This window comes from Coregonus clupeaformis, chromosome 12 (genome assembly GCF_020615455.1).
Source record: "Coregonus clupeaformis isolate EN_2021a chromosome 12, ASM2061545v1, whole genome shotgun sequence".
In the NCBI taxonomy this organism is placed as follows: Eukaryota; Metazoa; Chordata; class Actinopteri; order Salmoniformes; family Salmonidae; genus Coregonus; species Coregonus clupeaformis.
This window is the reverse complement of record NC_059203.1, coordinates 35,426,396-35,439,989: the sequence shown is the minus strand read 5'-3', so window position 1 is coordinate 35,439,989 and position 13,594 is coordinate 35,426,396. Positions and strand designations below refer to the sequence as shown.

At 44.0% G+C, this 13,594-nt stretch overlaps 1 pseudogene; it reads left to right on the top strand.

Annotated features, from left to right (window-relative positions):
* The window catches only part of LOC121578757, a 30,703-nt pseudogene that overhangs the window by 9,513 nt on the left and 7,596 nt on the right, over positions 1-13,594 (top strand).

The following is a 13,594-nucleotide window of genomic DNA, read 5'->3' as shown; positions in this document are numbered from 1 at the left end:
CCACCAGTCCTACCGATAATATCATTTACGAAGATTATACCTTTTTTAAACATTTTGTAAAAAAAAAAAAAGGTTTTATATCAATTAGTATATTTGAGTTTAACCACAATATTTGTTGCATTATTTGTTCTGTCATTTCTGGAGGATTACATTGAAATTGCAACCAACTTTCTATGGCTTGTTTTAGAAATAGTGATATTTGGGAGATTATTTCCTTTTCAAATAACTTAAAGTGAGAGGTTGTAATCTGAATAAAGGGTAAAAGGCCATTCTTGGACATTGGGTGAGACAATCTTACTAATTTGCTAGAGAAACAGTTTGGATTTAAGTATAACTTTTGTATGACTGAAGCTTTTAGTGATTGGTCTAATGCTTTAATATTTAATCATTTCTGTCCCCGAATTCATATTCATTATATAAATAGGCCCGTTTAATTTTGTCTGGCTTGCGGTTCCAAATAAAATGGAATCTTTTTTTCTCATATAATTTAAAAAACTGTTCGCTAGGCGTAGGCAAGACCATAAGCAAATAGGTAAACTGGGATAATACTAAAGAGTTAATCAGGGTGATTTTTCCACAAATTGACAGGTATTTACCTTTCCATGGTAGCAAGATCTTATCTATTTTTGCTAACTTTCTATTAAAATTTATTGGAGTGAGATCATTTATTTCATATGGGATATTTATTCCGAGTATATCCACATCACCATCAGACCATTTTATTGGTAAACTACATGGTAATGTAAAAATTGTATTTTTTAGTGATCCAATACGTAATATAGTACACTTATCATAATTTGGTTGTAATCCAGAGAGGTTATAAAATGTATCTAGATCCTCTGTGAGGCTGTGGAGGGATTCTGTTGTGGATTTAAAAGAAAACATGAATCATCAGCGTACAATGACACCTTTGTTTTTAAGCTCTGGATTTCTAATCCCTTGATATTATTGTTGGATCTGATTTTAATAGCTAACATCTCGATGGCAATAATAAATAGATATGCCGATAGTGGACAAACTTGTTTCACTCCTCTTGACAGTTTAAAACTTTCTGAGAAATAACCATTATTTACTATTTTACACCTAGGGTTACTATACATGAATTTAACCCAATTTATAAAAGATTGTCCAAAATTGAAATGCTCCAGGCATTTATATATAAACCCCAGTCGTACTTTATCAAATGCCTTTTCGAAGTCTGCTATGAATAGTAGGCCTGGTTTCCCAGATTTTTCATAGTGTTCTATTGTAGTGGTTTCTTTGCAGCAATTCGACCATGAAGGCCTGATTCACACAGTCTCCTCTGAACAGTTGATGTTGAGATGTGTCTGTTACTTGAACTCTGTGAAGCATTTATTTGGGCTGCAATTTCTGAGGCTGGTAACTCTAATAAAGTTAGAAATCCAAGAAAACAATTTATAGTCTACCTCCTCCGTCTCCTGTAATTTTAAGAAACTAATTTAAATTGAAAAATATCCCAAAAATGCTCAACTATCACTTTTCAATCTCTATCCCATAATCTCACCAAGCTTCTCAACACATACAGTGGGGAGAACAAGTATTTGATACACTGCCGATTTTGCAGGTTTTCCTACTTACAAAGCATGTAGAGGTCTGACATTTTTATCATAGGTACACTTCAACTGTGAGAGACGGAATCTAAAACAAAAATCCAGAAAATCACATTGTATGATTTCTAAGTAATTAATTTGCATTTTATTGCATGACATAAGTATTTGATACATCAGAAAAGCAGAACTTAATATTTGGTACAGAAACCTTTGTTTGCAATTACAGAGATCATACGTTTCCTGTAGGTCTTGACCAGGTTTGCACACACTGCAGCAGGGATTTTGGCCCACTCCTCCATACAGACCTTCTCCAGATCCTTTAGGTTTCGGGGCTGTCGCTGGGCAATATGGACTTTCAGCTCCCTCCAAAGATTTTATATTGGGTTCAGGTCTGGAGACTGGCTAGGCCACTCCAGGACCTTGAGATCCTTCTTACAGAGCCACTCCTTAGTTGCCCTGGCTGTGTGTTTCGGGTCATTGTCATGCTGGAAGACCCAGCCACGACCCATCTTCAATGCTCTTACTGAGGGAAGGAGGTTGTTGGCCAAGATCTCGTGATACATGGCCCCATCCATCCTCCCCTCAATACGGTGCAGTCGTCCTGTCCCCTTTGCAGAAAAGCATCCCCAAAGAATGATGTTTCCACCTCCATGCTTCACGGTTGGGATGGTGTTCTTGGGGTTGTACTCATCCTTCTTCTTCCTCCAAACATGGCGAGTGGAGTTTAGACCAAAAAGCTCTATTTTTGTCTCATCAGACCACATGACCTTCTCCCATTCCTCCTCTGGATCATCCAGGTGGTCATTGGCAAACTTCAGACGGGCCTGGACATGCGCTGGCTTGAGCAGGGGGACCTTGCGTGCACTGCAGGATTTTAATCCATGACGGCGTAGTGTGTTACTAATGGTTTTCTTTGAGACTGTGGTCCCAGCTCTCTTCAGGTCATTGACCGGGTCCTGCCATGTAGTTCTGGGCTGATCCCTCACCTTCCTCATGATCATTGATGCCCCACGAGGTGAGATCTTGCATGGAGGTCCAGACCGAGGGTGATTGACCGTCATCTTGAACTTCTTCCATTTTCTAATAATTACGCCAACAGTTGTTGCCTTCTCACCAAGCTGCTTGCCTATTGTCCTGTAGCCCATCCCAGCCTTGTGCAGGTCTACAATTTTATCCCTGATGTCCTTACACAGCTCTCTGGTCTTGGCCATTGTGGAGAGGTTGGAGTCTGTTTGATTGAGTGTGTGGACAGGTGTCTTTTATACAGGTAACGAGTTCAAACAGGTGCAGTTAATACAGATAATGAGTGGAGAACAGGAGGGCTTCTTAAAGAAAAACTAACAGGTCTGTGAGAGCCGGAATTCTTACTGGTTGGTAGGTGATCAAATACTTATGTCATGCAATAAAATGCAAATGAATTACTTAAAAATCATACAATGTGATTTTCTGGATTTTTGTTTTAGATTCCGTCTCTCACAGTTGAAGTGTACCTATGATAAAGATTACAGACCTCTACATGCTTTGTAAGTAGGAAAACCTGCAAAATCGGCAGTGTATCAAATACTTGTTCTCCCCACTGTAGAAACCCCCATAATGCTCTGCAGCACAACCCCAATACAACACACTGGGTTCATTCTCTGATCCTAATCCTATGATTGGATGGACAACATGTCAGTTCATACTGAAAAAGCTTTGATTGGTTGGAGGACGTCCTCCAGAAGTGGTCATAATTACCATGTAGGTCTTTGGAAGGAAGTGAGGCCTACGAGCCTCCTAGGTTTTGTATTGAAGTCAATATACCCAGAGGAGGACAGAAGCTAGCTGTCCTCCGGCTACACCATGGTGCTACCCCAGAGAGTGCTGTTGAAGTTACTATAGACCTTCATTGCAAAACAGTGTGTTTTAATTAATTATTTGGAGACATTTTAATATATTTAGTATAGTTTTATCTAAAAAGGGTAACTTTTTTAGTGTTTCACTATTTTTATTTTTATGAAATTTCACTGAGGAGGATTGTCCTCCCCTTCCTCCTCTGAGGAGCCTCCACTGATGTAAGCATTATTAAAGTGACCAGTGTGCTATGACTGTGTACATAGGGCAGCAGCCTCTAAGGTGCATGGTAGAGTAACTGGGTGGTAGCTGGCTAGTGACTGTGACTAAAGTTCAGGGCAGGGTACTGGTTGGAGGCCGGCTAGTGGTGACTATTTAACAGTCTGATGGCCTTGAGATAGAAGCTGTTTTTCAGTCTCTCTGTGCTAGCTTTGACGCACCTGTACATCATGATACAGCTTGCGAAATTAAATTACACATTTACGATATCATACTTGCAACCTTGAATCTCAATGTGCGTCCGGGATTGTAATGTGCGTCATGAAATGTAAAATACAAACTCACGTAGTTCTGTCATCATTGTAATCCCATATGCAGACAGCTAAAGATGGCTAATGACAGCAGAACCTGTGTCACTCTGTAAAGTGATGGCTTAGTCCAGCTTTTCCCAAACTCAGTCTTAGGGACCCCAAGGGGTGCACATTTTGGTTTTTACCCTAACACTACACAGCTGATTGAAATGACACTATATATACAAAAGTATGTGGACACTCCTTCAAATTAGTGGATTCGTTTATTTCAGCCACACCCGTTGCTGACAGGTGTATAAAACCGAGCACACAGCCATGCAATCTCCATAGGAAACAATTGGCAGTAGAATGGCCTTACTGAAGAGCTCAGTGACTTTCAACGTGGCACCGTCATAGGATGCCACCTTTCCAATAAGTCAGTTTGTCAAATTTCTTTCCTGCTAGATCTGCCCCGGTCAACTGTAAGTGCTGTTATTGTGAAGTGGAAAGGGAAGTGGTAGGCCACACAAGCTCACAGAATGGGAACGCCGAGTGCTGAAGCGCGTTGTGCGTGGTGCATAAAAATCGTCTGTCCTCGGTTGCAACACTCACTACCGAGTTCCAAACTGCCTCTGAAAACAACATCAGCACAAGAACTGTTCGTCGAGAGCTTCATGAAATGGGTTTCCATGGCCGAGCAGCAGCACACAAGCCTAAGAACACCATGCGCAATGCCAAGCATCGGCTGGAGTGGTGTAAAGCTCATCGCCATTGGACTCTGGAGCAGTGGAAACAGGTTCTCTGGAGTGATGAATCACGCTTCACCATCTGGCAGTCCAACGGACGAATCTGGATTTGGCAGATACCAAACGCTGCCTGCCCGAATGCATAGTGGCAACTGTAAAGTTTGGTGGAAGAGGAATAATGGTCTGGGGCTGTTTTCATGGCTTGGGCTAGGCCTCTTAGTTCCAATGAAGGGAACGCTACAGCAATTACATTCAAATACAATTCTGTGCTTCCAACTTTGTGGCAACAGTTTGGGGAAGGCCCTTTCCCGTTTCAGCATGACAATGCCCCTGTGCACAAAGCGAGGTCCATACAGAAATGTTTGTCGAGATCGGTGTGGAAGAACTTGACTGGCCTGCACAGAGCCTTGACCTCAACCCCATCGAACACCTTTAGGATGAATTGGAACGCAGACTGCGAGCCAGGCCTAAACGCCCAACATCATTGCCCGACCTCACTAATGCTCTTGTGGCTGAATGAAAGCAAGTCCCTGCAGCAATGTTCCAACATGTAGTGGAAAGCCCCACCCATAAAAAAAATAAAATAAAAAAAAGAAGAAAAGTGGTTGTCCCACTGGCTATCATAAGTTCAATGCACCAATTTGTAAGTCGCTCTGGATAAGAGCATCTGCTAAATGATGTAAATGTAAATGTAAAGAAGAGTGGAGGCTGTTATAGCAGCAAAGGGGGGACCATCTCCATATTAATGCCCATGATTTTGGAATTAGATGTTCGACAAGCAGGTGTCCACATACTTTTGGTCATGTAGTGTGTTAAAGCTTGATGATTAGTTGATTATTTCAATCAGTTGTGTAGTGCTAAGATAAAAACCAAAATGTGCACCCCTTGGGGTCCCGTGGACCGAGTTTAGGAAACCCTGGCTTAGTCTATACATACACAGGCGATTTAAAGACAATTTATGCTTGATCTGAAAATATGGTCGGAGGCTCCATATGGAGGGTGTTTTCACCTCAAATGTTGTAACAATGTGGAGGGCTCCATATAGCTCCGCATTGACATGATTGGTTGACGGTAGGTGAGGGCGGGAGGTCCTGTATAAACACAAACTCAAATCCTTGACAACTTCCTTCACAACAACTCTGCTCAACAGCTCTGCGCTGCTCCGCGAAACGCAAGAAATGTGAATGCCCTGACTTCTGCAGAGGCCATATCACCTGGAAAATGCTGCACGGCCAATGCCTCCAGATTGACCATGAAGCGCCTTTTAGAGGTCCAGGGGTCTCATTTATCAATCATGTGTAGTCACAAATCTGTGCTTAAACCATGCGTGGGATCATTTCCATGCAAAGTGTGAGATGTATCAATTTGAACGTTTGCTTGCGATTGTGCATAACTTTACACACAGCCATGACAATGCCTATGCACAATGCCAAGTGGTGTAATAAGGGAACTGCTTGTCAAGCATAGAATGGGGAAAGTATGTTGAAAATGTCAGAAATAGTGTATTAATTAATTATTTTTCGATTTAATTGTATATATATTGTGAATGAATGCAACATATATTGACAGGCATATCATTTGACCACATCAGTGCATTTGTTAGGATAATAATCCATATAAAGTACAGACATTTGTTAAATTAGAGGCATGTGTGAAAGTCAAACCATTGATGAAATATTATAAAAGACTAAGATAATGGGAAATCGAATGAGAGGCTGATCTTGCTCTGTTGGAAGATTTGGCACATGCTGCATTTCGCAGAGAGTGCTTTTTTAGAGACAGGTGGAACAGAAAAGTACAGATTGGCTCATCAGATATATTTTCCCAAAAACAATTTATAGGATTTCTGCGAGGATTTAAGACCTACTTTAAAAAGGCTAACATATGCCATTCCGGGCACTTCCAAGTGCTATCCACCCTCGGGTTTTTGGCAACGTGCACTTTTCAGCCGGGGCTTGTCGATCGGCATCTCACAGCCCTAGGATGAGCCAATGTTTTGGATGCAATCATCAGCTAAATGAACTGTAACATACCATTTCCGTACACCATCGCACAACAGGTTGAAGTCAAGAGGGGTTTCTTTGCCATCAATGGGTTCCCAAATACGAACGGAGCAATAGAAGGCACCCACATCGACATAAAAGCATCATCCCAAAACGACTTCAACTATGTGAACAGAAAAGGCATCCACTCTTAATGTGCTGGTGATGGGCTATGTAATACTCAAAAGAAGATGCTGAATGTGGTGGCCAGGTGGTAAGCACGACTACGCCTACAGGACAGAGCTGTTGAGGATGGATGGCTTATTGGTGTGTTGCCTACTCATTTGAAGTTGGAGGACATCCAACTTCAGAAAGTATTCACTCCCCTTTACTTTTTCCAGATTTTGTTGTGTTACGTCCTGAATTTAAAACGAATTAAATTGAGAAGTTTGTTACTGGCCTACACACAATACCCCATAATGTCAAAGTGGAATTATGTTTTTCGAAATAGTTAATAATTAATTACAAATGAAATGGTGAAATGTCTTGAGTCGATAAGTATTCAACCCCTTTGTTATGGCAAGCCTAAATCATTTCAGGAGTAACAATTTGCTTAACAAATCACATAATAAGTTGCATGGACTCAATCTGTGTGCAATAATAGTGTTTAACATGATTTTTGAATGACTACCTCCTCTCTGTACCCCACGCATACAATTAGCTGTAAAGTCCAGTCCCTCAGTCACGCAGTGAATTTCAAACACAGATGAAACCACAAAGACCAGGGAGGTTTTCCAATGTCTCGCAAAGAAGGGCACCTATTGATAGATGGGTAAAAAAAGCAGACATTGAATATCCCTTTGAGCATGGTGAAGTTATTAATTACACTTTGGATGGTGTATCAAGACACCCAGTCACTACAAAGATAGAGGTGTCCTTCCTAACTCAGTTGCAGGAGAGGAAGGAAACCACTCAGTGAAAAGAAGGAATCCTGTACAGAATAAAAATATTCCAAAACATGCATCCTGTTTGGAAAAAGGCACAAAAGTAACACTGCAAAAAATGTGACAAAGCAATTAACTTTTTGTCCGGAATACAAAGTATTATGTTTGGGGAAAATCCAATACAACACATTACTGAGAACCACTCTCCATATTTTAAAGCATAGTGGTGGCTGCATCATGTTATGGGTATGCCTGTAATCGGTAAGGACTGTGGAATTTTCCAGGAAAAAAATGAAACACAATGGAGCTAAGCACAGGCAAAATCCTAGAGGAAAACCTGGTTCAGTCTGCTTTCCACCAGACACTGGGAGATGAATTTGTATTTGTATTTATTATGGATCCCCATTTAGCTGATGCCTTAGCTACTCTTCCTGGGGTACAGCAAAATTAAGGCAGTTATACAATTTTTAAAACATTACAATACATTCACAACAGATTTCACAACACATTAAGTGTGTAACCTCTGGCCTTTCAGCAGGACAATAACCTAAAACACAAGGCCAAATCTACACTGGAGTTGCTTGCCAAGAAGACAGAGAATGTTCCTGAGTGGCCGAGTTACAGTTCTGACTTAAATTTGCTTGTAAATCAATGGCAAGACCTGAAAGTGGTTGTGTAGCAATGATCAACAACCAATTTGACAAAGCTTGAAGAATTTTGAAAAGAATAATGGGCAAATGTTGCACAATCCAGGTGTGGAAATCTCTTAGAGATTTACCCAGAAAGACTCACAGCTTTAATCGCTGCCAAAGGTGATTCTAACATGTATTGACTCAGGGGTTTGTCACGCCCTGACCTATATAATAATAATATAATAATATGCCATTTAGCAGACGCTTTTATCCAAAGCGACTTACAGTCATGCGTGCACACATTTTTTTTTTTGTGTATGGGTGGTCCCGGGGATCGAACCCACTACCTTGGCGTTACAAGCGCCGTGCTCTACCAGCTGAGCTACAGAGGACCATATAACTCTTGTTTGTTGAGTCAGGGTGTGGAAATCTACGTTAGATATTCTATGTTTAAGTTCTAGTTTTCTATTTCTATGTCTGACCGGGTATGATTCCCAATCAGAGGCAGCTGTCGCTCATTGTCTCTGATTGGGGATCATACTTAGGTAGCCCATTGCCTACTGTGTATGGTGGGATCTTGTTCCTGTTAGGCTTGTATGTGTATAGCTGGAGGACTTCACGTTACGTTGTTTCTTGTTTTGTTGTATATTTTGTGATGTCACGAGAGGCTACACAGCTTTCAGCGGGATTGCTCAAGTAGTGCAAGGAGACCAGGTTCAACCAAAACAAGGATTTTATTAAAGGTCTTGGGGAAACTAACGAAAGTATAACACAATTCTGTTCTCTGGTGGCTCTTTAAGGGTTAACAGTTCAGGGATGTCTCTTCCACATCCAAACTCATAACTCTCCCTCGCTCAAATAACGTTTCCCCAGTCTTACTGTATTCCACGTTGCAGCTAGTGGCCAACCCAGCAAAACGTCCTTCCAAATGTCCCACACGTATTTCCACAGGTGCATATATCCAAAGGTGAGTATTTCCCAAAGGTAAGTATCTCCAAATCCTTATATTCCTCATGGAAGTGGACGTGCAGCACTCTTGTCCTCCAGAGAGCCCAGCTTGGAGACTGTGTCTCTTCCCTTCAACAAACCTTCAGCTCATCAGCTCCTGATTGGTTTCAGCTGCGCGGGAAGATTGGCCATAGAGGGTTGGAGTTCCCGACCATACCAGCAGATGGAGCCATAGCTGTCTGGGTTTGCAGCCATCTCAGGGGGATGTAACGTCCCTCCAGGACACAGCCTCTCGTGACATCACACATCCCCCTCCTCGGGACCGACGTCCTCGTCGGGGTAAAGGCAGCGAAGAAGGCATCACGCCGGGAGAGGGCGTCCGCATTGCCGTGGTGCTTGCCAGACTGCTCTCTCTTCAACTCCTCCAACTCTAGGACCAGGGACTCAGCCTCCTGTTGTCTCTCCTTGAGTTTCTTACTGAACACATCAGCCTTGGTTTTAGCAGAGTTTAGCTTCTGTTGAGCAGCTTTCAGTTCCTTCTCTCTCTCTGCCTCCGCATTCTTCATCTTGTTCTCCAACACCTTGTACTTCTCCTCTGCCTTCTTCTGGACCTCCTTACTACTGCGCAGGGTCTCCTCACACTCCTCGATGGTCCTGCGCAGCCTCTCCAGCTCCTCCTGTTGCTTAGGGAAGGAGCTCTGTTGGAGTTTAGCCTGGAGGATATCTAACTCTTCTGTCTTCATGTCTAACTGTTGCTTTAACAAACGATACCTCTCAGCGGTCCCCTTCAGACCAGACAGTTCTTTGTCCAGATTCTGTAGCTCCGTCTCTGTGTCGGTCTGGGCACCTGCCATCCCTATCAGAGCCCGGGCGGGAGTGAGTAACTCGGAGGATTGCACCGGAGCCTTCCCAGGATGAGTCTTGCCTCTCCGTTTCCGAGGTACTCGGGTTATCCTCTCCTGAGACTCTCTCCAGAGTGGGTAAAAGGCTGGGCAGTCTCGTCCAATTAGGACAGGGACGGGGAGGGAATCAACCACCCCCGCCGTCGTGTGTATGGTTCCCCGTGTGCTGGTCATTGTAAGTTCAGTCATGGGGTATTCTCTGGTGTCTCCATGGACACAGGAAACTGGGAGGACTTTCCCCGGGGTCAGACACGTTGGGCCCACCAAATCCTTACGCACCAGGGTGGCCCGGCTACCAGAATCCAGTAAGGCCTCCACATCATGGTGATTCACAGTTACCGGGCAGATGGGGGGTCGATCTGGGCCGCCATCTACGACTCCCAAGAGCGAGGCAAAACGGTGTGTGGGTGCTGAGCTGGAGGACTCCGCAGTGGGCATAGGTTCCTCGGCTGGTTTCCCACACTGCCAGGAGATATGTCCCATCTCCCCACACCGGTAACACTGTCGAGTTTCCCCCTCCTGGTGTACTCTTCTTGGACCCGCCTGGTTTCTGGCTCCCCCTGGAGCCGGGATAAGTCCTGACGTGGCTGGGTTCGAGACCTTGGGGTCCTTTGGACGGGTTCTTCCCATTTGTGGTGGGGCCGCACTCCTGGGGTCTTTTCGGGAAGCATTCAGCATCTCCGCTGTGGCCTGGTACTTTTCCACAGCTTCCACGGTCAGATCAGCCGTGGTCAAGGCCTGTTGACTGATGACCCGTTTTGCCTCATAAGGCAGGGCGCGTAGGTAACGATCCACCACAACGGCCTCCACCACCGCCGCTGCTGTATTCCTCTGCGGATCCAGCCATTTCCTTGCGATTCGGACAAGTTCATGCATCTGCGCCCGAGGAGGTTGGTCTGGTTGGAAGGTCCAGCTGTGAAAGCGCTGGGCCATACCAAACTTTGTGAGTCCATATCTGCTGAGGATCTCAGACTTCAGGGCATCATAGTCAGTAACCTGGTCAGGGCCCAGGTCCCGGACAGCATTCAGCGATTCCCCGGTTAGAAAGGGGGCTAACAGACCAACCCACTGTTGCTTGGGCCAGGCTTCCCTAGTGGCCGTGGCCTCAAATGCATGCAGGTATGCCTCAAGGTCATCGGTAGCTCCCATCTTAGATATAAAGTCACTTGCCTTTATTGGGCGGGTATTTTGGACCACCCTCTGTCTCTGCAACTGCAATTCCTCTGCCTTCAGAAGGTTGGCTTTCTTTTGCTCCTCCAAGAGAGCCACGTTTGCTTGCATCTGGGCTTGCTGGCCAGCAACAAGGGCTTTCAATATGTCCTCCATTTCAGTCGGGCGGGGGAGCCTACGGCCAACTTGGAAAACTGGGTGATCAAACCTTCGGTATCCTCCTCTGACATGCACTATTAACGCTGAGCGTGCCCGTATTCTCCACCATCTGTGATGTCACGAGAGGCTACACAGCTTTCAGCGGGATTGCTCAAGTAGTGCAAGGAGACCAGGTTCAACCAAAACAAGGATTTTATTAAAGGTCTTGGGGAAACTAACGAAAGTATAACACAATTCTGTTCTCTGGTGGCTCTTTAAGGGTTAACAGTTCAGGGATGTCTCTTCCACATCCAAACTCATAACTCTCCCTCGCTCAAATAACGTTTCCCCAGTCTTACTGTATTCCACGTTGCAGCTAGTGGCCAACCCAGCAAAACGTCCTTCCAAATGTCCCACACGTATTTCCACAGGTGCATATATCCAAAGGTGAGTATTTCCCAAAGGTAAGTATCTCCAAATCCTTATATTCCTCATGGAAGTGGACGTGCAGCACTCTTGTCCTCCAGAGAGCCCAGCTTGGAGACTGTGTCTCTTCCCTTCAACAAACCTTCAGCTCATCAGCTCCTGATTGGTTTCAGCTGCGCGGGAAGATTGGCCATAGAGGGTTGGAGTTCCCGACCATACCAGCAGATGGAGCCATAGCTGTCTGGGTTTGCAGCCATCTCAGGGGGATGTAACGTCCCTCCAGGACACAGCCTCTCGTGACATCACAATTTATTTAGTTAATAAACATGTACGCTTTTCACGCTGCACCTTGATCTGACCCGTCTCTCAACGATCGTGACAGGGTTGAATACTTATGTAATCAAGATATTAGTGTTTTATTTTTCATTATTTTGCGTGTATCATTGACAAAAAATGATAATATAAATCAATTTTAATCCCACTTTGTAACACCACACTTTTACCACCAACGTCAGTCTGAATACAGATTACACTATATCCACTTAAGGATATAACAGGACAACTCAGGCTATATTCTAGTGCCTCTCTCTCTCCATCTCTTGCTCTCCTATTCTATTTTACTCTATTATCCTACTCTTCTCTATTATATTCTCTTTTATTCAGAGATACATAATGAGTAATAATATTACTCCCTATCTCTGGCTGCGTTTACACAGGCAGCCCAGTTCTTTTTTCTACTAAATGGTCTTTTGGCCAATCACATCAGATCTTTTGACATCAGATCTTTTTCAGAGCTGATCTGATTTGTGAAAAATCAATTAGTGAAAAAAAGATAAGAATTGGACTGCCTGTGTAAACGCAGCCCTCTCTCTCTCTCTCTCTCTATGTCTCTCTCTCTCTCAGGTGGGTCTGTGTGTGAACTTGAGGAACCTTCAGTGGTTTGATGCTGCAGACCCAGACACATTCTTCCCACGATGCTACAGGCTCGGGGTAGAGGATGAGAAACATGCCTTCATTGGTAAGGGCCGTCGGCCCGCCCACTTTCAGCCCACTCTGTCACTCTGTTCTGCACCCCAAGATCAGAGATGGGCAAAAGGTACAGTTGAAGTCGGAAGTTTACATACACTCAATTAGTATTTGGTAGCATTGCCTTTAAATTGTTTAACTTGGGTCAAACGTTTTGGGTAGCCTTCCACAAGCTTCCCACAATAAGTTGGGTGAATTTTGGCCCATTCCTCCTGACAGAGCTGGTGTAACTGAGTCAGGATTGTAGGCCTCCTTGCTCGCACACGCTTTTTCAGTTCTGCCCACAAATGTTCTATAGGATTGAGGTCAGGGCTTTGTGATGGCCACTCCAATACCTTGACTTTGTTGTCCTTAAGCCATTTTGCCACAACTTTGGAAGTATGCTTGGGGTCATTGTACATTTGGAAGACACATTTGCGACCAAGCTTTAACTTCCTGACTGATGTCTTGAGATGTTGCTTCAATATATCCACATAATTTTCCTTCCTCATGATGCCATCTATTTTGTGAAGTGCACCAGTCCCTCTTGCAGCAAAGCACCCCCACAGCATGATGCTGCCACCCCCGTGCTTCACGGTTGGGATGGTGTTCTTCGGCTTGCAAGCTTCTCCTTTTTCCTCCAAACATAACGATGGTCATTATGGCCAAACAGTTCTATTTTTGTTTCATCAGACCAGAGGACATTTCTCCAAAAAGTATGATCTTTGTCCCCATGTGCAGTTGCAAACCGTAGTCTGGCTTTTTTATTGCGGTTTTGGAGCAGTGGCTTC